Here is a 21,520-nt window from a genome sequence, read left to right as displayed (position 1 = left end):
CTCAGCTGTGACACAAACCCATTAAATGTGCAGCATCCACCTGAGCCCACCTCCATGTTGCCCCTGTGGGACTTGGTGGGCAAGAGGTTGGGGGTGGGCGAAAGGAGCTCTATGAATATGAAGCTCGTGCTGCCTACTATGGTGAGAGTAATAAAGTCCTCTGTTTCTAACCTGGTAGTCTCGTGTCTTCTAACAGACCCAGGAACTGTACCGGGCTTTTAAGCGGGTAAAATCTCAAGACCCTTTACAGTTCTTGCCACTATGCAGGGAAGTGAATTCTTAGAAACATAGTTCCAGTTGAGCTAAATTGACACGACACAAATCCACTATAGAGGGACAGAGGGAGAGAGAGAGTGAGAGAGAGGAAGGGAGAAAGAGAGCACAAATGTGGTAAAATGTTAGCAAATGGTGAATCCAGGTGAAAGCTATGTGGGTATTCATTATACTATTTTTCAATTGAAATTTTACAAAACAAAGAGAGGGAAAAGTCACTCAGACTGCATGTGAGACAGTAGAGTGGGAAGTAGGTTTATTAGTTAGGTTATCAGTTAGAGTTGAAGCAGGGATATTAGTTAGGAAGTCTCAAACAGCTATCTAAACCACAAACCAGAACTCTAGGAGCCATTTTACCAGCTTCCTTTCCCACATCCAAACTACTGGATTCTGTTAATGTAACCTCCCAGACAGCTTACATTTTGGCGTTCTCTCTTTTTCGGTACCAATACTTAGCTCAGGACCTAGGCTGATGCAGTAATCTCCTAACTGGTGATCCTGCCTAGAGTCACGTCCTCTACAAGCCATCCACCATATTGCTGCCAGATGATCCTCAAAGAACTTTTTCTGACCATGTCATTTCCCCACTCAAAACCCTCTGCATCCAGGACAAAGTTCAAATTCCTTTACACATATACACGACATCATGATCCGGATCCCACACTCCACTTACACAGTGCACTAGAACATTGGTCACGTCTCTGTTTCCACACACATCATGGTCTTGTGTATGGTGTGTTTGCTGTCTGGAATGTCCTTTCCACCTTAACTTCTTGCTGCATACCTAGTCATCCTTTTATATCCGCTGACCGCGGCACTCACTGGTGCTCTGTGACACTTCCCTGGGCCTCACAGTGAGAGTACCCTCCTTTGCACTGTTTCACTCCCTTGCACATGCTTCAGTTGTTTCACACATCACACACTGTTATATTATTTATTGGCATGGCTGTCTATCCAAGTAGGCTATGAGTTCCTTAAAGGCAGAGACGGACTCATACTCGTAATCCAATGCAAAGGACAGGGACTATGTGTGGCAGCTCCTCTAGAACGCTTCATTGAAGCAAACTGAAAACCCTGCCACATTAAGAGAATTTAGGAAGGGCAGAGAGGGTAGGAAATGCTGAAAACGCCAAGCATAAACTTTGCAGTGGCCGAATCCTAAGACGCCCACCCAAAGAGTCAGCTCTGAGTCACCTCTGTTTAAGGTTCAAAATCACGTAAACAAGGCAACTGAGCATAGAATTTAACCACTTACTTTGAAGAGGGTTTCTTGCTAGCTCTTCGGGGAAGTACAGAATGATGCAAACATCTTTTTTTTTTTTAATAGAAAATCCGTGGAAATTCAAATCAAGTATTAAAATGTAAGGCTAGTTTACCTCCCCAGAGAGAATGAATAACTTGGAAGGGGAAAAAATGGTCAAAACAAAATTTCTATTATTAATATAGTATTTCTTCTTTTTCCGGCATTATCATTTTGTGTTTTCTAAGAAATGACACTCAATTTCTACTCCTACCATTTAAAAAGTCCTCCATTTTAATCTAAAAAGGCCAAACTCAGAGAAACACAGAGTAGAGTGGTGGTTGCCAGGGGTTGGGGGATGGGGGAAATGGGGAGATGTTGGTCAAAGACTATAAACTTCCAGCTATAAGATGAATAAGTTCTGGGGATCTAATGTACAGCATGGTGATTATAGTTAATAATACTGTATTATATACTTGAAAGTTGCTGAGAGTAGATCTTAAGAGTTCTTATCACAAAAAAGAAATGGTAATTATGTGACTGGATGGAGGTGGTAATCATTTTGCAATATATAAATGTATCAAATCATCACATTTGTACCCCTTAAACTTACCCATGTTATATGTCAATTATAACTCAATAAAACTGGGAAAAAAGGCCTCCATTTTAACAATAAAGTTGTTGAATTACTGTCTGAAACTCTATATTTTAGAGGAAATCTTGTAAATAGGGTACTTTGTAGTTATTATTTGTTACATAAGAGAACAGCCAGCTATAAAAATTCTTTGGAATAGGTAAAATATTTTTAAAAGCAAGGTTTTGTACTAAATTCTCTATGATATATTTTAATAAATTAATCCAAAAATACTAACTTGTAATCATAGTGTTTAATAGCACTGATAGATAAAGGTAATGTCAGGAAAGTTGATGTTCTGAGCAAGAAGAACAGGGAACAGAAGGTGTAGTGACAACAGATGACAGAGAAAAAAGCAGAATTCATCAGCTCCCACTTTGCTTCCATTTTCCATCACCAAGAATTATCCTCAAATTAGAAAGAGTAGGACCTACAAAAGAAAGAGAGAATTTAAGTCCAAGGCAGTAAAGACGTAAAACAGCGTCCAGGTCCTTAACACAACTTCACCTGTCTGGTTTACTGAAAGAGTTTGAAACGTGGTGGTAACTTTGTTGGGAACAGAAGAGGTGCCAGAAGCCTGGAGATGGACAAATGTCCTCGTTTTCTAAAAGAAGAAACTGCAAGCCTGTAAGCACATTTTTCCTTGGCAAAATTCTGGAATGGATAATTAGACAAATGGCTTGTGAATCTTTAGAAAAGTGGCGAAAACAAGGCACAGCATGAATTCACTAAAAAATAAATGGATCTAAATGAGGCATTCCTCCTTTCTGATAGGGTTCCTACTCTCCCTGGTTTGACCCCTGCAGCGTCACGCAAGGGAAGAGAGCGGGCCTTGGAGTGGGAGGAGGCTGAATTCTAATCCCAGCTCCACCACTTACTAGAGGTGAGACTTGGACACTTGACTTCTCGGAGCCTGTGATGTAACCCAAATGTGATGGAGCTTCATTGGGCCAGCTCTGCTCTTACCCAGGGCCTTCCTTGAGATCAATCTCACACACGTGGGCTTATTACAAAACACCAACAATTCAAACTTTGAAGTCATTGAGAAATAATGGGGACTATGTTATACACGACACAACAAAAACTTCATAAAAATCCTCTTATCTAACCTGGCTCTTGCCTAAAATTCCTCCCCTAGGGAATCTGCGTCATCTCCTTCACCTCTCACTTCCTCAAAAAAACAAAACAAACAAACAAAAAAAACCCCCACCACTTTCCCCACAGCTTCTCCAGGCATTCTTCTGCTTTTCCACCAGCCAGTAAAACAACAATATTTAGAAAAATAAATATGTGGTTAGCTAAAACCAGACTACACTCATGTATGCCCTAGGGAGCCCGAATTTTTCTACTATGGCAATAATTAAAATAATAACACCTACCTCAGAGAGTTTTTGAAAGGACTAAATTAAAAATAATATGAATATTATTTTTGATATGATAATTTTTCATGTGATATTCATATTTTTCATATGATAATATGAAACAGCGTGAAAAAGTTTTGGTCACTCAATAAGTAGTAGCCATTATTATTCATCACTACTCTTACTACTATGGTAGATCAAAAAAATGGTGTAGACCTTGCATATCCTTTTTTTGAGGCATTTGACAAATCTTCATGGACAAGGCGGATTGGATGATAGTACAGTTTGTTAAAAGTTGAAACGATTTATACAAAGGTGAAATAGAAATCTAGCAGTTTGTCACAGGCCTCTGGCCATATCCTGTTAAACATTTTCATGAGTCACTTAACATGAATGAGCATATTGGAAGCATGCTTATCAAATTTGCAGATAATACAAAATGTGGAGTGATTAATAGGTGATAAGCTGAATGTCAAAATGAAGATTCCAGAAGATCTAAAAAGGCTGATCCAAAAAGTAATTTGAGTTAATGTAAAACTGAGTATGTGTGCTTAAAAAAATAACTGCTGCTCAAAAACAGAATGGTGAGACTTGAATTTACTTGTATTTCAAGTGAAAAAAAACTGAAACATCTTCTTGACTACAAGCTCAAAATAAGCATTCACTGTTGTCTGAAAGTTAGACAGCAATCACAACAACTAGAAATAGAACTCAGAGAGAGAGGTGTCTGGTTTTGATTTATGTTCCCATTTCTCTACAGCATAGGGTAGTAGGGGCATAGCCTCAAGATCCCAGGTTCTAGTCTTGGTTCCAACACTAATTTGCTACATGACTTTAGCAAGTTGGTGAACTTTTTGGGAGCTTCTTCATCTTAAAATTCCAGAGAGGTGGGGAGGGAAGTTTGGACTAAATTAATTCTAAAAGAACTTCTGGCCATGAAATTCTATTTCAATTATTTAACTCGAGGCCACTACCTATGTTATTTAGCTTAGCAGATTAACTAACTGTCACTTTAGATATGAGAGGTATATTTGGTTGTAAATGATGTAAACTCAATTCAAATTATTTTAAGCAAAACAGAATTTTGATGTCCACACAAAGAGACTTTGGTTCCGAGGGAAGTAGGATTTAGAACTGGTTACTTGATTTAGATGGGAAAGCCAGCCTGGGGTGATGACTTAGGGAAACAGCATAGGAGCTAAGCTTTGTGGAATGTCTACTATGTGTCAGATTCTGTACTAAGCTGTTTCAAGTCTGCTATCTCCTTTAATCCTTACCCAAAAGTACAGAAACCAAAGTTCAGAGTAGTTTAAGAAACTCACCTAAAGTTAAATAATAGAACTGAAGAAATGACCATGGCAAATATAATTTTCCATGGTTTGGCCTAAGGATGCTTGACTAATAATATGCTTGCAAATGTTACTTAATAATGGTAGCTAACACAGTTATAGTACTTACTGTGTAACAGGAACTATTCTAAGTGCTTTATATATGTTAACTTTTTAATAACTTTTAATTTTGAAATAATTATAGACTCACAGGAATTTGCAAAAATATTACAAAGAGGTTCCACATACCCTTCACCCAATGGTTACCTCTTACATAATTATAGTACAATAACAAAACCAGGAATTTGACATCAATATAATTCATGTGTATAGTTCTATGTGATTTGCTCACATATGTAGATTTGTGTAACCACCACTACAATCAAATTTATTGGTGTTGACATTTTACCTTACCTCCCTTATGTTCCTTTACCCTCTCGCATTTATAATATAACTGCCTTAAATATTTCTTCTACATACATGGAGAACCACATTAGACGATGTTATAATTTTTGTTTCAACTGTCAAACACATAACTTAGAAAACCCAAGACAAGAAAAGTCTATTATATTTACCTACATTTTTGCTCTTTTCATGTTTTCTTCCTTCCTGATGTTCCAAGATTCTTTCTTTTATCATTTCCTTTCTGTTTAGAGGAGAACTCCCTTTGGTCATTCTTTTAGGGTAGGCCTAATTTGGTGAATTTGGAGTCATATTCTCCTAGTCTTCCTTCATCTGAGAATGTGTTTATTGATCTTTCATTTCTGAAGGATATTGTCTCTGGATATACAATTCTGGATTGACCGTTCTTTTCTTTCAATACTTCAAAAGTGTGCCACTTCCTTCTGGCTTCTGCAGTTTCTGATGAGAAATCTGCTACTCTTCTAATTGTTTTTTCCCTATATGTAATGTTTCATTTCTCTCTGACTGTTTTCAAGATTTTTCTTTGTCTTCAGTTTTCAGAAGTTTGGCTATGATGTGCCTTGATGTGGATTTCTTTATGTTTAGCCTGTTTGGAGCTCAGTCAGCTTCTTGAAACTGTGTGTTTATGGTTTTTGCCAAATTTGGGAAAATTTCAGCCATTATTTCTTCAAATACTTTTTCAGCCCTTCTGTCTTCCTCCTCTCCTTCCAGGACTCTGATGATGATAGTCCCATAGGTCCTCAAGATTCTGCTATTTTTTTAAATCCATTTTTTCTTGTTTGTTCAGACTGGATCGTTTCTATTCTTCTATCTTCAAGTTCACAGATTCTTTCTTCTGTACTCTCCATTCTTCTGTTGAGCTCATCCATTAAGATTTTTATTTTGGTCACTGCATTTTTTAGTTCTAAATTCCCATTTGATTCTTGATGACATATCCTATTTCTTTTCTAAGACTTTCTATTTCTTGCTGAAACTTCCTATTTTTTCATTGGTTTCAAAGCATCCTCATAATTGCTTGTAGAAACATATTTATGATGGCTGCTTTAAAATCCTTGTCAAATAATTCTAACATCTGTGTCATCTTGTTGTTGGCATCTGTTAATTGTCTTTTTCTCATTCACTTTGAGATCTTCCTGGGTTTTGATACGGTTAGTGATATTTTATTGAAACCTGGACATCTTGGGTATTATAAGGCTCATAAGTCTTTAGATCTTGTGTTTTAGCAGGCCTCCTCTGACATGGCTCTGGTGGGTAAAGGGGGATGCTACCTCATTACTGCCAGGCAGGGGTGGAAGTCTTGGTTCTCCTCTGTGATACCCTGGGTAGGAGAAGGGGCATTTCACTCCTGTCAAGTGGAGGCGGGAGTTCTGGCTCCCTATGGGGCCTCTGCTGACACCATGGAGGCATATATGGCATTGTTGCTCCTGAGAGGGGATGAAAGTCCTGGCTCTCTACTAGGCCTCCTCTGACACCACTCAGCAAGGAGGAGGAGGTGTTCTATGGGTGGAGATGGAAGTCCAGGTTCCTCATTTGATCTCCACTGATAGCATGGAGGATTCGGTACTGTTTACTACCAAGCAGAGATGAAAGTCATGGCTCTCCATCAGCCTTCTCTGACACTTACCCTGGCAGAAGGATTGAGATGACTCATTCCAGCCTGGAAAGAGTAGAAGCCTAGGCTCCCCACTGGTGATTGTGTGGGTGGAGCCACGGTTATTTTCTGTGATGTTTGCCTAGAGTAGAGCAGTTATTGTTTAAAGGTTTTCTGTCTTGCTAGACTAATCCTTTCCTGGTTCTTTGGCTAAAGACAGAAGGCTTTTCTTAGGGGCATTATTTTTTTAATCTGTGTCCATTGGTATTTCCAGGTTTCTGGCTTCTCCAGTAACCAGTGTGGAATATACACAGTGAAAAGAAAACCTAGGAACTTGCCATCACTTATTCCTTGGGTCCTGACATCATTAGCTTGTCTGCTTCCTCCTCTCCACTTTTCAGAGTCTTCTTGTATTTTATTTTATATAGAATATCCAGGGATTTTAGATGCACTTAGTGGAAGGAACAATGAAAACTACATCTATTCCGTTTCTTCCTGGAAGTAAAAGCCTATACTAACTTTTAAAATCCTCATAACAATCCTATGAGGTAACTTTTAAAATCCTCATAACAATCCTATGAGGTAACTATTATTATAGCCGTTTCATATGGAGAAAGTGAAGTACAGAGAGGTTAAGTCATTTGCCCAAGATCACACAGCTAGTAAGTGAGGAGATGAGATTCAAACTGAGGCAATCTGCTGTCAGAGCCTAAGCTCATGACCACCATCTGGGCTTATGACAGCCATCTATTTATTCATCACTTCATTTTAGTCAAAGTACTGTCACATTTCATTTCATTCATTAATTTAAAAAGTATTTCTTGGGTACCCATTATGAAGCATGTTGTACTAGATATGAAGATACAACATTGAGAAGACATGATCCCTGGCCATAAGATGCTCACAGTCTAGTAAAGAGTATAAAAATATAAATAAATTATCATAATAGAACGTCACGAGTACAATAGTAGATATAAGTGGTAGACATAGTGACTGGCTGCACAAAAGAGGGTATAAGAAGGAAGGAAAATTTCACAGATGTTTAATTTGGCTCTTGAAGAATGGGATTTCAGTAAGTGGATGAGACGGGGAAGGAACTCTAGGCAGAGAGGACAGCATATGCAAAGTCAAGGAAGCATGAAAATAGATAGCATCAGGGGCTGGCCCAGTGGCAGAGTGGTTAAGTTCACATGCTCTGCTTCGGCAGCTTGGGGTTCATGAGTTCAGATCCCAGGCATGGAACTACACACTGCTCATCAAGCCACGCTGTGGTGGCATCCCACATACAAAATAGAAGAAGACTGCCACAGACGTTAGCTCAGTGACAATCTTCCTCAAGCAAAAAGAGGAAGATTGACAACAGATGTTAGTACAGGGCCAGTCTTCCTCACCAAAAAAGAAAAGAAAAGAAAAGAAAATAGATAGCATCTCTTGCTTGAGAAGCAGTAAATAGAATGACATAGCTGTTGTGCATGGTGTATGTGGAGGAGTAGAAGATGAGATTGTTTTCCCCAAATTATTCTAACACTGCTCATTAAACAATTCATTATTTCTCTACTAATTTGAAATGCCACATTTATCACATACAAAATCTTTATAAATGGTTGAGGTGGTCTATTCTGGCTATACTGTCTGTTCAGAAAATTGGTTTGATTCTTAATAGCTTTAAAACACTTTAATATCTTAGTGTCTTTCTTTTTCAAAATATTCTTAGATTTAGAATGAAATGGTTTGGTTGCAAAAAAAAAATCCCCTTGGAATTTTAGTTGGAATAGCATTAAATTTATGTTATTTTGAGGACATTTGGAAATCTTTACCATTTGAGTCTTCCAGTACAGAAATGTGTCTTTTAATTCAAGTGTTCTCAGTAAAGTTTTATGCTTTTTAAAAGATTTATGTGCTATATAATTGTAATGTTTATTGCTAGATAATTATTTTAGTTTTACTTTGTGAAAACATAATTCTTAAATTGATTTTTAAAACTATTTTATACACAGATAGTGAATTCATGTCAAAGCTTTATTTAATTCATTAATGAGAAAAATCAGTAAAATTCTGAGCTCCTTTGGAAAAGGAGAACTAGAAGCATATAGTTAGTGGGAAAGGAATGCTGAAATAAGATTGCTAAATGAGATACAAAACTGGTCAGTGTCCTAAGGGACTATAAAATATAACCTTTGGGCTTATCCTCACTTCCAACAGAAAGAAAAATATATCATTGCATCCTATTCATTTCTATAAATTAAATCCAACTGTCATAGGATTGGAAAACATCTGATCCCTAATCGATTATTGGTCAGAATTACAATTTCTGAGTCAGAAGATCTTTGGGCAGGTTATTAAAAAATGCTCTTAAAAAAAAGCTCTAGCACAGAATAGCTAACACAATACTGAAAAAGAGCAAAGTTGGAGGATTGACACTAGCTGACTTCAAGATGTACTATAAAACTACAATAATCAAGACAGTGTGGGGGGCCAGCCCAGTGGCCCAGCAGTTAAGTTTCCACGTTCTGATTCTCGGCTGCCTGGGGTTCACCGGTTCGGATCCTGGGTGTGGACATGGCACCACTTGGCAAAAGCCATGCTGTGGTAGGCGTCCCACGTATAGAGTAGAGGAAGATGGGCATGGATGTTAGCTCAGGGCCGGTCTTCCTAAGCAAAAAGAGAAGGATTGGCAGTAGTTAGCTCAGGGCTCATGTTCCTCAAAAAAAAAAAGAAGTAGTGAAGAAAAATAAATTAAAAAAAAAAAAAAGAAATAGCTATTAAGCCAGGAAGAGACATAGAAGAATCTTAAATGCATACTGCTAAGTGAAGGAAGCCAGTCTGAAAAGCCTACATACTGTATGATTCCAATTATATGACAACCTGGAAACAGTAAAAAGGAGACAGTTAAAAAGACCAGTGGTTGCCAGAGAGAGTAGGAGGGGGTGGAGGAGGGGTGAATAGGTTGAGCACAGGATTTTTTAGGTCAGCGAAACTATTCTGTATGATATCGTAATGGTGGATACACGAAATTATGCATTTGACAAAACTCATAGAACTATACACAAAGAGTGAACTCTAATGTAAACTGTGGACTTTAGTTAATAATAATGTATCAATATTGGTTCATCAGTGATAACAAATGTGCCACACTAATGCAAGATGTTAATAGTAGAAACTGTGAGGGGCAGGGACAGGGTATATGGGAACTCTCTGTACCATTTACTCAATTTTCTGTAAACCTAAAGCTGCTCTAAAAAACAAAGCATTAACTTTTAAAAAATGCTTTAGTGGGGCTGGCCTGGTAGCATAGTGGTTAAGTTTGCATCCTCCGCTTTGGCAGCCCGGGTTCCCAGATTTGGATCCTGGGTGCAGACCTAGCGCTGCTCATCAAGCCACGTTGTGGCAGCGTCCCACATAAAACAGAGGAAGATTGACATAGATGTTAGCTTAGGGCCAATCTTCCTCACACACACACACACAAAAGCTTTAGTATATTAAAAGGCCATGTAATCATCTTTTTGCTTTATTTCGAGGTTTTGGATAATTTTTCCTGAATAGACTGCTATGTGAACAGAATTTTTTACCTACTATACTCTCTTTTTCTTTTAGAAAGCCAATTTTTTTCAGCTTTATTGAGGTATAATTGACAAATCCTACTATACTTTCTAATTGGTTATTTTTTGGTGAAGGAACAGTTATTTTATATAATCTCCTTGTAATCAGCTACCTCACTGAACTGAATATTTCCAAAAATTTTTCAGTTAATATTTTTTCTCTCTTTTGTAAATAGTCATAGCATCCACAAATGATTGTAATTTTGGCCCCTATTTTCTGATCTTTGTAATTTGAACATTGATGTTAAGGGTGTAGGCTCTGGAGTCAAAAGACCTGTGAGAATCTTGTCTCTTTCATTTCCTCGTATTTAACTTTGTGTTGGACAAGTTACTTGCCATGTTTCAATTTCCTCATCTGCAAAATGAGATTGTTGTGAGATTAAAAGAGTTAATTTACATTTTAATAACTTAATCATATGTGTAAAGCACCTAGAAGTATGCCTAACACAAAGTGAGCACTGAAAATGTTCCCCTTTTTTCTCGGGATTTTGAACTATTTAGAACTTCCATTACACTGTTAAATAGTACCCTCCCTGCCATAAGATAGATGGCTGCTGCAGTTCCAGCTCAGTGATATTCAGAGGCAGGAAAAAGGGAACGATCTTGCTTTGTGTCCTTTCAAAGGATTCCCCTTCTTCCATCTCAGACCCCCAGCAGATGTCCCTCATTGCTCACTGGCCAGAATTATGGCACATGCTTATGCCTAACCTACTTAAGACAACCATGATTATTAGGCCAATCAAGAGTCACCTTTTGGGTTTGGGGAGGGCCCCAGACTCCCTTGGCTACATGGCCACATGGAGGATGAGTACAAAAGGGATTCTGCTAAGAAGGAGGGTGGGGCAGGTGAGGGCAATGGATTTGGGTAGGCAATTAATAGTGTCTGCTTCATAAATCAGCTTAGAATGTAAAAAATTGAACTCAATATCTTTCTTTCTATACCTGAACCTCTTCCTATTTTCCCTATTTCTGTTTATAGTAACATTTTTTTTGAGGAAGATTAGCCCTGAGCTAATATCTGCCACCAATCCTCCTATTTTTGCTGAGGAAGATTGGTCCTGAGCTAACACCCGTGCTCATCTTTCTCTATTTTATACATGAGATGCCTGCCACAGCATGGCTTGATAAGTGGTGCATAGATACACACCCGGGATCTGGGCCTGTGAACCCTGGGCCACTGAAGCAGAACGTGCAAACTTAACTGCTGTGCCACCAGGCTGGTCCTATTTCTGTTAATGACACTAAAGGAAATCTGAGTTTTCTTTGCTTCCTTCCTTCCTCTCATCTTTTAAATCCAAATTGTTTGCTGGAAATATTTTCCCTACACGTGTAAGCTTTTCTCCAGTCCCATCATTACCATCCTCTTTCAGATACACATTGTTTTCTCCTAGAGCAATGGTTCTCCTATGTTCTCCTGCATCAGAATCACAGGGAGGATTTATTAAAACAAAGATTGCTGGACCCCAGTTCAGGGTTTTGATTCAGTAGGTTTGGGGTGAGAACCAAGAATTTGCATCTAACAAGCTCCTAGGTGATGCTGATGCTGTTGGATACCACTGTTAGGAACCACTGTTCTAGAATATTTTAACAGCTACCCAGGTAGCTTCCCTCTTCCAGTCTCTCTTCATTTCAGTCCAGCCTACTGAAAGCTGCCAGTATTAATCTTCCTAAAACACAATTTCAATATATAACAACCCTAATTTAAAACTTTCACTAATTCACTGTTGCCTCAGATATTAAAAAATCATACTGTTTTGCATGGCTTCAGATAGGATTCTATAAACCTAGGAGAAACAAGATGTCTGCCCCAAACAATAGTTCCTTCTGGATTAATGATTGGTATCTTTTCTTTTCTTTCTTTTTTAATGACGGCTTTACTGAGATGTAGTTCACGTACAATAAAACTCACTTTTTTTTAGGAGTGATGGGGCTGGTGAGGCTGTCTATTTTTATTTATTTTTTAAATAATACCTTTATTGAGACACAATTTACATACCATACAATTCACCCATTTAATGTGTACAACTCCACGGTTTTTAGTGTACTCGCAGAGTTGTACAACCAGTTTCAGAACATTCTCATCACCCCAAAAAGAAATCCCATGCCCATTAGCCATCACTTTCCATTCCTCCCTCCTCTCTTCCTCCTCTCCCCCCTAGACTTAGGCAACCAGTAAATACTTTCAGTTTTTGTGGATTTCCCTATTCTCGGCATTTCATATAAATGGAATAACACAATATGTGGCCCTTTGTGACTTCTTTCACTTAGCACGTTTTTAAATTTCATCCATGTTGTAGCACGTGTCAGTACTTTCTTTGAATTGCTGAATAATATTCAATTGTATAGATATACCACAAATTGTTTATCCATTCGTCAGTTGATGGACATTGGCACTATTTCCATTTTTTGACTATTATGAATAATGCTGCTATGAACATCTTTGTACATACTAATTAGTATCTTAATATTTAAAATCTATTCCTAAAACACAACATCTGAACTGCCAAACATAAAATTTCTGTGCGACTTATTTTAAAATTATCATATGCTATCCTCTATTTGTATTTGTCTTTTAATGAAACATTCTATGTCCTCCAATAAATTGGTCATTTCATGAACAAAGTCCCTATCTTATTCCTGTGTAGCCCTAGCATCTAACATAGTTACTTGCACACCCATAAATGGTGATATTAATAGTGGCTTTTCTTCAATGTAAAGCTTGGCCTGGGAAAGATAAGAATTACCTTCTGTGGTTAAAAGCTTGAGATGATCCCTCACACATATGGTCAAATGATTTTCTACAAGGATGCCAAGACTATTCATTGGGGAAAGGACAATCTTTTCAACGAACGATGCTAGGAAAACTAGATATCCATGTGCAAAAGAATGTAGTGGGACCCTTCTCTTACACCATATACAAAAATTAACTCAAAATGGATCAAAGACCTAAACATAACAACTAAAACTATAAAAGTCTTAGAAGAAAACATGGGGGCAAATCTTCATGACATTGGATTTGGCAATGATTTCTTAGATATAATGCTAAGAGCACAGGCAACAACAACGAAAAATTAATTGGACTTCATCAAAATTAAAAACTTTTTGCATCAGAAAACACTATCAGGCTAGTGAAAAAGTAACCAAAAAAATGGGAGAAAATATTTTCAAATCATACAGCTGATAAGGGATTAATAGCCAGGACATACTTTTTTTAAAAAAAAAAAAAACCTCCTACAATTCAACAACAACAAAACAAACAATCTGATTCAAAAATAAGCAAAGGACTTGAATAGATTTTTCTCCATAGAAGATACAGAAATGGTCAATAAGCATATGAAAAGATGCTTAACATCAATAATCATTAGGGAAATGCATATCAAAACCACAGTGAGATACCATCTCACACCCATTAGGATGGTTATTATCAAAAAAAAGCAATAAGTTGACAAGTGTGGGAGAGGATGTGGAGAAATTGGAACCCTTGTGCACTACTGGTGGGAATGTAAAATGGTGCAGCTGCTGTGGATAATGGTATGGTGGTTCCTCAAAAAATTAAACGTGGAATTAACAAGTGATCCAGCAATTTCACTTCTGGTTATATACTCTAAAGAACTGAAGCAGGGACTTTTTTTGTTTTGTTTTGAGGAAGATTAGCCCTGAGCTAATATCTACCGCCAATCCTTTTCTATTTTGCTGAGGAAGACTGACCCTGAGCTAACATCTGTGCCCATCTTCCTCTACTTTATATGTGGGACGCCTGCCACAGCATGGCTTGACAAGCAGTGCATAGGTCCACACCCAGGATTCGAATCTGTGAACCCCCGGCTGCCAAAGTGGAACGTGTGAACCTAACTGCTGCACCACCGGGCCAGCCCCTGAAGCAGGGTCTTGAAGAGATATTTGCACACCCATGTTCATAGCAGCATTATTCACAGTAGCCAAAAGATGAAAACAACCCAAGTGTCCATTGATGGGTGATGAGTGGATAAACAAAATGTGGATACATACAATGGAATAGTATTCAGTCTTAAAAAGAAAGGAAATTCTGATATATGCTACAACATGGATAAACCTTGAAAACATTATAAGTGAAATAAGCCAGCCACAAAAGGACAAATAACATATGATTCCACTTATAGGAGGTACTTAGAATAGTCAAATTCATAGAGACAGAAAGCAGAATAGTGGATACCAGAGGCTGAGAGGAAAAATGGGGAGTTATTATTTAGTTGGTATAGTTTCAGTTTGGGATGGTGAAAAAGTTCCAGAGGTGAATGGTGGTGATGGTTACACAACAAAGTGAATGTGCCCAGTGCCGTTGAACTGTACACTTAAAAATGGTTAAAACGGTAAATTTTGTTATGTATATTTTACACAATTTAAAAAAATAGAAAGCTTGAGATGAGGTGTTGTAAGGAAGCCTAGGGAGAGCCTGTACAGAAAGCCTTGGTACTCAGTTTTATTAAAGACAGAAATCTAAAAATCTAATTGTCTAGTGTGGTGAATAAGGTTTCATTGTTTTTAAAAAATAATTCTATTTAGGGGGCCGGCCCCATGGCTGAGTGGTTAAGTTCGCATGCTCTGCTTTGGCAGCCCAGGTTTTTGCCGGTTCAAATCCTTGGCGCGGACATGGCACTGCTCATCAGGCCATGCTGAGGTGACATTCCACATAACACAACTAGAAGGACCCACAACTAGAAATACACAACTATGTACCAGGGGGCTTTGGGAGAAAAAGGAAAAAATAAAATATTTAAAATAATAATAATAATAATTCCATTTAGCAGTAAGTGTGCTTAGTTTACATACCAGTCTAGACATCCTTAAGCTCTAATTGTTGTAGTATCTAAGTGCTTTCCTGAACTTTTCAGATGGGAAATATGAGGATGTACCTTCCCTAATCAAATAAACAAAATTGTGGAATAATAAATTACCAAATGCTATTTAAACTATTTTTCTTTAAAATTAGCCTCCTTCCTAATGTTAACTTAAGAAAATATTATGCTGATAGGTTAAAGATGTGTAAGAATTCATACTATTGTGAATAAATCAAAATCATAAAAAGGAGGATAAAATAGAATTGCATCAAATTCTGATCACAGTGCTTTTGCTGAGATGTTTGTATGATGAGTATGTCTTCTGCTACTTTGGAGTATGCTTTTCGTGACAGCTCTCTTATCCTGAGAAGCCTGGCCTCTGTAGGGTCTCCTGAAAGTGCCTAAGTGATGGTGCTGGCTCACTTCAGAGAGCACAGGGGAATTTCTTGTGCATATTCTTCCCTAAGCCTCTGGGAAGAGGGACTTAAAGCTAGATTGTTACCCTGGAAAGGAGCCATTCCTTAGGATAGTACAGTTGAATGGTCATCTATAGAGCCGTGAAAGTCGGCATGAATCTCCACTCCCGGCAGCACCAAGAAAGGGAAAAATATTTACCTACTCCTCATAGGGCAATGTCTTCAGTGGTCACTCTCAGGTGGCCCTTCAGAGCTTGATCTTCACTCTAGTGGGGAAAGTTGTTAACCCTGAGCTCCTTGAGTAATCCTGATGAGGAAGCTGCAGAACAGTAGAGACAGAGTCGTAATTTTCCTCAATAATAGCAACACCCAAGAGAGTAAGAAATTATGGTTGTACCTTGGTGTATCAGACAGGGTCTTGGAGGGAAGCAGGTGGTTAATTAGAAGAGTTTGTTGAGGAGACTATTTTTAAAAAGTTAAAGGAAGCTGACAAAGACTAACAACAGCAGGGAGCTCTTGGCACCTCCAGGCTTGAGGGGGTAAAGGGAACAAGATTATCAGAATCCGGAAAGAGCTACAGCAGTAGCCGTAGCTACAGCTGAAGGGGAAAGCTATTGGACAGGATGTGTAGCCTTTGGTAGGGAAATACTGCATTGTTAACCCTTAGCCTCATCTCCTGCCAGTGCCTCCCACCGGCCACACTCAACTAGAATCCAGAAGGTAAGGAAGTCTTGTTGATTAGAAACAACATTGTGGATCATACTTCCAGTATCTAGAGGCACAGAGTAGAGAATGTTGGAGAGTGGATTTGGAGGAGCAAAATGAAGATTATCTGGCTGACTTAATGAGGCTTACATAATTTAGGAAAATCTGTATTCTAAATAAATGATAAATAATTGACATAACTGAGGGGTTGAGTAGGTAGAAGCTAGTTGTGGATTTTAGTTAGTGAAAAGTTCCCATGTTGATGAGTTCATGGCCTTTGAGATGACCAAAGGAAGAGGATTTTGAAGAGGAGCTTCTGAAGGATTGGGATCTTTGCATTGGGGCCCCAGTGATTCTAGGCTCTAAATTAGAGGACTCTGGTTTAGAGGTCAGAAAGGAATTAACCAATCCAGCAAAAACAATTGGGATGGTCATCAGAGGGCAGTCTACCGGAAAGGTGGCTTGTGTCGTGAATGTGAAGTGTGAAGGCCATATAGCCATGTCCCACTTGTAGCTTCATATTCTTTGGACAAAGTGGAATTATGAGGTCCTTTCCTTAAAGAACTCCCACCTAAAGAACCTCTGTACCTGATAGGAACCTAATCAGTAATTTAAGACAAGAAAATATATTCTGTACTGTTAAAACCAGCATTCCACTCATGCTGCAGATACTTTGAAAGCCACAGTGGTGGGGGTTCTGATCTAATCTCTAAATTTGGAATAACATAGTGTGCATTACAATCCATCCTGTAGTGCCCACTGGCCTGGAGCTAAGTTTAGAAGTTCGGCTGTGGATCTAAATGCTGCTTTCCACTCTTGCTGCTCCAGCTTCTCACCCCAGCTGGGGCAGGTAGGGGAGAGGAGTTAACAAGATAGGAAGGGCAGAACTCAGTGAAAGAAAAAAAAAAGGCAGAATGATCTCAGAGTTATAACTGGGTGTTTCAAAAAGAGAGTTAAATGAGAGGCTTAGGTAGAATAGGCAGTGGTGAGAGAAAGAAAGGAAAAAAGTCTCACAAAGCAGGCAAAACACAAGGTCAGGAAAGAGCTGTAGAAAAAAAAAAAATCACTCTGCATTCAGAAGAACAGGAAATTTGAATCTGAACAGCAGTAATAATAACCAGCAAGAGCTACAAAAAGGAAGACTTGCACATTTCTAGCGTTGGCAATTATTATCAGGGGTCAGCAAAGCCCTATTACGCCTTGCTGCATTTTTTTTAATGTGAATCAGCACATCCAAACACATTGTTCTGTTAGGGGCAAGAGAAGAGTTACCAGATTAACTTTCCTCCATCATCTAAAACCAATTTTACAACTTCACATGTATAATGTTCATGTAAATTATATATTCTGAAAGTGTGTGACTTTTCGATCTAATCCTCGTGTTTAAGCAGTACTTGTACGCTCAAACATACTCAGGACTCCTTCATACTCTTCAAAAATATTGAGGATTCCAAAGCGCATTTGTTTATGTGGGTTAAACAACATTGTGTTAAAAATTAAAACTGATAAATTATTGAAACATTTATTAATAAATAACTATAATAAGCTCATTACAGGCTCACATAAATAATATATCTTTAGTGAAAATATATCTTCCAAAACAAAATCTCTTTAATGCCTCACTTAATAGAACACAGCTGGATTTTCGTATATGCTTTTGCATTCAACATGTTGCATATGTTGTTTTTATTGAAGTATATGAAGAAAATCCAGCCTTCAACATAGATGGAAAGGGAAGGAATATTTTAATAACTTTTTCAGATAATTGTGGATATTCTTCTTTAATATTACATTAAATCTAGACAAATGGTAGTTTTGTAAAGCTTAGTTGCAATGTGGAATCTAAAATGTTATCAATGAACTTTTTGTATTCTTTTACATTAAAATCCATTGGTCTATCTTGCACCTTGAGTTGATGTTTTACCCATGTGTGATTTTGCAACATCGTGTACTGTACATTTGGAAAATATTGATTCACAGATTTATGCAGGTCTTCCAAATGTTGACACATTTCATTGTATAATTCCAAGCAATCACATTTGCTGTTATCACCACCAATTTAATCAGAAACGCCTTTAAGTGTATTGGGACGTTGCCAAGTTACAGTGGCAGATATGTTTTCTAAAACTAATTTTCAGTTGCAAGTTTGAATGTTATCATTGGCAACAAATTCTGCCAGTTGTTTTCCTTGAAGTGTCAGGCCCACGTGTTCATTTTTGATAAAATGTCTGCCAAATAGCCAACCCTTAATAAACATAGTTTGTCTCAATCATTAAGTAAAAATGGTGTTCCATGAAAAAAGTGGCTAGTTCAGCTCACAACTCAACCAACTGGACAAGTGCTTTCCCAGGTACTTTGGTAGGCAGCAGAAGGCTATTTATGTATCCTTCCCATGCATCACACAGACTATTAAGAAGACATACTCAAAAGTTGAGGTTTAATAAAATCAGTAATTTCTACTGCTTCATCAAAGACATTTTAAAGCGGAACTGGAATTTTTTAATAGTGAGTGTGTGGCATTAATAAAATTATTACTAGTACAGTAATTTTTTTGCCCACTATAGCTTTTACATCATCAGTGCAAGGGTCAACACAGTAAAAAGGCAAATAATGTCTTAGTTTTATTATGATAATAGTTTGGGCATTGCAGACTGACCTCTGGAAACATCTCAGGGACTCCTAGATGTCTGCAGACTATATTTGAGATGAATTCTCCCCATCCCTGCTAGAATGTAAAGCCTACAATTTCAAAAGTTTGTCTCTTGTTCACTGATATGCCACCAGGGCCTAGAACATTTCTGGCACATAGTAGGCACTCAATAATTAATTAAGTAAGCAATCAATCAGAACTAGATCATAATAATCAAGAGCTTATAATCTGCATTACTAGAAACTCATTTTTAAAAATTTAGGTTTTTTTGAGGAAGATTAGCCCTGAGCTAACATGTCCTGCCATCCTCCTCTTTTTGCTGAGGAAGACTGGCCCTGAGCTAACATCCATGCCCATCTTCCTCTACTTTACATGTTGGATGCCTACCACAGCATGGCTTGCTTAACAGTGCTATGTCTGCACCCGGGATCCAAACCAGTGAACCCCGGGCCACTGAAGCGGAACGTGCAAACTTAACCGCTGCACCACCGGGCCAGCCCCTAAAAATTTAGTTTTGAATAGGTAAAATATACAACAGGATACATGGTGAAAAGTCTCCCACTTTGCCTTCTCCAAGGCACTTAAGTTGCTTTCTCAGAGATAATCACTGTTGTCAGTTTCTTATGTATTTTTCCAGTGATATTTTATGGATTCACAAGCATTATTACACAAGCATACTCCTTTCTTCCCTCACACATATGGTGGTATACTATACACATTATGGACTGTATAGTGCTTTTTTAAAAGTAAACTTTTTCTTTTGGAATAATTGTAGATTTACAGAAAAGTTTCAGAGATTTTTATATACTCTTCACTCACTTCTACTAATGTTAACATCTTACACAACCATAGTACCATGTCAAAACTAAGAAACAAACATTGGTTCAATACTGTTAACTAAATTTCAAAACTTGTTCAGATTTCGCTAGCTTATGTCCTTTCAGTTCTACGGTCCAATCCAGGATACCACATCGCATTTAGCATAGTGCTTTTTTCCCCTTAAAATGTATTTTGAGGATTATCTCATATCAGTTAATATGCAGTTGCCTCATTTTCTGGAAGGACTGCAGAATGACTCCCTAGAAGTAGAATTTCAGGGCCAATAATATGTGCATTTAAAAATTACCAAACTCGTCTCCCCCAAAGAAATTACCATACCCTTCTTAGCAATTTCCCTGTGATTTGAGTGTTGCAAGTTTCTTTGAAGTTCGAAGATTAAGGCTGGGAACTGAATGAAGGTTATAAATGTAAAGTATTCAAAAAAATTTGGCACGCTTCGAAATAATCATTTTTACTGTACTAGCACCAATACACATATGTAGCATTGCATGATTTACATTATACCAATAATTCACTGTATGACCCACATATATAGTTGGTTCCTGTTAGGACCACTAGGGGGCTCTGCTGGAGGGTTTTTATAATTTATGTTAGTCCGGTTAGAGAAATGTTTCGAGATAATGCTTTAGAAATCTGAACTCTTAAAACTTGAAAGAGATCATCTACCTAACCCAGCTTCCTTATCATGCAGATGAGGAAACCAAGGTTGGCCAAGAGAGCTGGCATGGAGGAGAGCTGGAATCAAAAGTCCACGCTCTGTGCCTGTGACAGGAATTCAAGAAATTCTTTTTTGTCGTATGCCTCCACTGAATGAATCACACCAGGGGCTATTTCCTTTTTTGCTGCCACAATTTTAGTAAGCTTTGCTAAGACCGTAGATTTGCGATATTTTTCTAATAGGATATTTTACCGATGGGTTAGTGTGAAAGAAGTGCATGAAATATAAACTTTATGACTCATTCCAAAATATTCTATTCAAAGTACCTCTCAGCACCAAAATCATATTACTTACTGTAGACCTTGGCAACTACTTTCCAATTGCCTTTAAAACTTACTTTCCACTTAAAACATTTTACTTTTGTCTTTATTCATTTATCTTCATTCATTTTATCCATTCAATATTTATTGAGTGCTTATTAGCGCCAGACACCGTTGTAGGCCCTAGGCTTCAGAAGCGAAGCTGCCCTTCTCCCCAAAGAAGCACCTATTTCTTCATTTTTCACTTTAATACATAAACTATTTCCACAGGCCTTTGTTCAGTGGTTCTCATAGTGTGGACCCTGAACCAGCAGCAGGAGCAGCAAGCATCTGGGAACTTGCTAAAAATGCAAATTATTAGGCCCACTTCACACTCCAGGGATGGGGCTCAGCAACCTGTTTTTAAAATAAGCTCTCCAGGGATTCTGATGTACACTCAAGTTTAAGAACTACGGTTTTAGTTCCACGACTCGGTATTAACTAAATAGGTCAAAGATCAACATCTGGCTTTTAAACCCACCTCAGGCATCTCCACGGAATACCCGTCCCAAATACACCTGACAGGACCCAGCAGTGACCATGCTTAATTCAAAGATCTGTAGTACCTGGAATGATCGTAACAATAGTGACACTATAATGGCTTCAGAACAAAACCTGACTGCAGT

At 38.0% G+C, this 21,520-nt stretch overlaps 1 long non-coding RNA gene across 1 annotated transcript; it reads right to left on the bottom strand.

Moving 5' to 3' along the window:
• Positions 1-2,381: 2,381 nt before the first annotated feature.
• Positions 2,382-21,471, bottom strand: LOC106782999 (uncharacterized). The gene is made up of 3 exons (XR_001380447.3): positions 21,376-21,471; positions 15,882-16,001; positions 2,382-2,577 (listed from the first exon to the last, which is right to left on the bottom strand). It is a non-coding gene; the product is annotated as an uncharacterized lncRNA (long non-coding RNA).
• Between the last annotated feature and the right edge of the window lie 49 nt (positions 21,472-21,520).

This window comes from Equus caballus, chromosome 3 (genome assembly GCF_041296265.1).
Source record: "Equus caballus isolate H_3958 breed thoroughbred chromosome 3, TB-T2T, whole genome shotgun sequence".
NCBI classification, from domain to species: domain Eukaryota; kingdom Metazoa; phylum Chordata; class Mammalia; order Perissodactyla; family Equidae; genus Equus; species Equus caballus.
This window is presented reverse-complemented; position numbering and strand designations above follow the sequence as displayed.